Source organism: Notolepis coatsorum, assembly GCF_963971535.1.
Source record: "Notolepis coatsorum genome assembly, chromosome: 5".
In the NCBI taxonomy this organism is placed as follows: domain Eukaryota; kingdom Metazoa; phylum Chordata; class Actinopteri; order Aulopiformes; family Paralepididae; genus Notolepis; species Notolepis coatsorum.
In genome coordinates, this window is record NC_140169.1 from 49,140,101 (window position 1) to 49,143,227 (window position 3,127).

The window sequence follows — 3,127 nt, forward strand, 5'->3', positions numbered from 1 at the left end:
CCGGTTTGTAAGGTGCAATAAACGTCAAAATCATATCGATTATTGCGTTTCGAAAGCGATCCAAATGCACTTGAGTGTTTGTCTGGACCCACGTAACAAGATATGACTGCCGGAGGGATTTCCTCGATGCACCGATCGCCACTTCCAGTTTGACGTGAGTGTAACTCGCCCGACCATCCACCAGGTGGCGGTATTGAGGCGTTGCAATCTCAGACAGGGTGCCGCTGCAGTCCGGAGGGAGGCTGGATGAATTATGAATGCCATGGCAAAAAAATGAAATATTGATCCCAAAAACGATTTACGCCGTTGTTGGCGTTCAGCGCATGGCGGGCAATAACGACTTACGCCGTTTATGGCGCACAATGTGTTAAGGGTGTAGTCAAATTGAAAGAGTAGTATACTACTCTCTTTAAAGAGCCCTCGGAAGATATGATTTGTAAAACTATGTTGACTTAGTATTTTCATGTCTTACATTTTAATTGTTTATACTTTCGCTGTAAAGATGAATATGGTCTTATCAGTAGCCTAGTGATGTTAATGAAGATTATCTAATTCGCTGCAACATGTGACCCCTCTCTGGTCAGTGCAGCCTGATTAATTACTCTACACTGTATGTTACAGGTGTGTGCTTCTCTCGTTTGAGATCTGAGGATGGTAAAGAATAAAGAATTTCAATATACAATATATGGTGTAAACCGAAAAATTTTCTCCTGTTTGTGCATTTATTTTTTTATATTTCTTAATGTTTTTATCATATTATACTAGGGGTGGAACCAGGGCCGCCTGGGAGAAATGCGAGGCCCTGTGCAAGATTTAAACGCGAGCCCCCCCCCCCCCCCCCCCCCCCCCCAAAAGGTAAAAAAAAAAATATATATATATATATATTTTTCATACAGTCAACATATTCTTAAATAATAGCGCTGCCCGAGGCTGGGCATGATACAGTCAACATATAGCAAGAGAGAGAGCGAGAGAGAGCTCCCGTTCTACAGTCAATATACAGTGTACAGACAGAGAGAGAGAGAGAGAGAGAGAGAGAGAGAGAGAGAGAGAGAGAGAGAGAGAGAGAGAGAGAGAGAGAGAGAGAGAGAGAGACACATTGAAAAGAAATTGAAATGCTATTTGGCCCTAAACAGAGAGTACACAGTGGCAGAATACCTGAGCACTGTGACTGAAGATCCTTGACTAGGTACAGACTCAGCGAGCACAGCCTAGCCATCGAGAAAGGCCGCCATAGGCAGACTGTGTGTGTTAGAAAGAGAGAGAGAGAGAGAGAGAGAGAGAGCATGTGTGTTTGTGTGTTAGAGAGAGAGAGCATGTCTGTGTGTCGTGTGTGTGTGTGTTAGAGAGAGAGCATGTATGAGAGAGAGATAAGCAAAGATGAGCCCCTAAAGCAGGGGTCAGCAACCTTTTTGACATGGAGTGCCTGTTTGAAATATAATTGTAACTAGTGTGCCTCAACAATATTCCATGCATCGTACATTTTTTTTCTCATAATCAGGTCTTTTTAATGATAATTTTTACATTATTACATCATTATTGTTATTGTTATTATTAACAATATTATTATGATGGTTGTATCAACCCTAAATCTGAGTTGGGGGGGGGATGCAATGCAGACAAACAGCTGCATACAGTGCGACCATTTCACTCACATTTGCCCATTCATTTTTGGACACATCACACACCATCGGTGTGTGTACTGTACGTGTGCTGTCATAGCTCCACCTACAGGCCTAATGGAGAACACCAGGAGAACACCAGGATGTGAATGGAGGGTGAATGTGAGGTATATTGTGTAAATAAGTTTTGATTGATCGCAAGACTACACTGTAAAAAAATAAATAATAATAAGTTACCAGAACTTAAAGATATTGAGTTCAGTAACTGTGCATTAAGGTTTTCAGTTTTCAATCCATAATAAGTTAACAGAAAAATAAGTACACAACCACATTATTTCAGCCTAATAAAACTATGTTTATTGTCATTGTTTTAAGAACACAAGTTGACTTAAAAAATAAGTACACAACCACATTATTTCAACCTAATAAAACTATGTTTATTGTCATTGTTTTAAGAACGCAAGTTGAGTAAAAAAAATTGCTTTTAACATGTGCAATGTTCAATGAAATAGAGAAATAAATAATAAAATGTGTTGATTAATCCCACTGGTCACAATGGTGACCATAATAATGTTTTTGTTATAAGGCTCTGCAAATGTTACTGAATGATGTAGCAATGTATTTCCAGCTAAATTGAAATAATAAACAAATAAATGGTCTCAATTAAATATGTGGTAGTAAAAAGAACCTGTGGGAGGATTTTAACAAAATAAATGCGACCCCTGCCCTAAAGGATATTCAACTTTTAATGGAAGAACAAAACAGAAGGAAAAGATAACTTCACAAAGGCAACATGAATATACATAGATCCAAAAGGACAAAGATCAACACTTAAATCCAAAGAGAAGAGGGTCTATACCAGAGAAAACAAAGTAGCAAGGAGCCAATGGCCGACATCAGCTAAATAGGCTAACTGCAAATAGAGTAGCCAGGTACTGACACCAGGCCACACACAGCTTTGGCCAACGCTACCCAAGCTACACAAACGACCAAGACAATTCACACACAGCACATGTCGTATCTCCAAATGTTGTGAAGTAACATATGTTTTGCCTGGAAAAAAACATCGTTATTAACAAAACATTCGGGAGGGGAAGGAAGGAAGAGTGGGGTAATGTCCAATGGACATCTTACCTGCACCAAGGAACGCAGGGCGAAAGGCCGCAACACAGGTCTCCACGTTGACGAAAGGCCTCTCGCTGGCGGGACAAAAAGAAGCTATGGCCGGAGCCTTGTCATGGTGCAGGCCCGACTACATCTTCTGTCAAAGATGATGTCGTAGTCAGAGTGCCAGGGCCCCCTGCTATTCTCACGGCTAATGTCAATGGTCGTAGCACAAGCTAACAGCTAACTCTAGGCTAACTGATAGCATCAAACTAACGTTCCCAGCCGAGCGCAGCCGGCAGCTAACGTCGTAGCTAAACAGCTAACTGGCTAACAGTTAGCTCAACCCGGCTATCGCTAACCATTAGCTAACGCAGAAGCAAGCTATGCGGCTACCACTG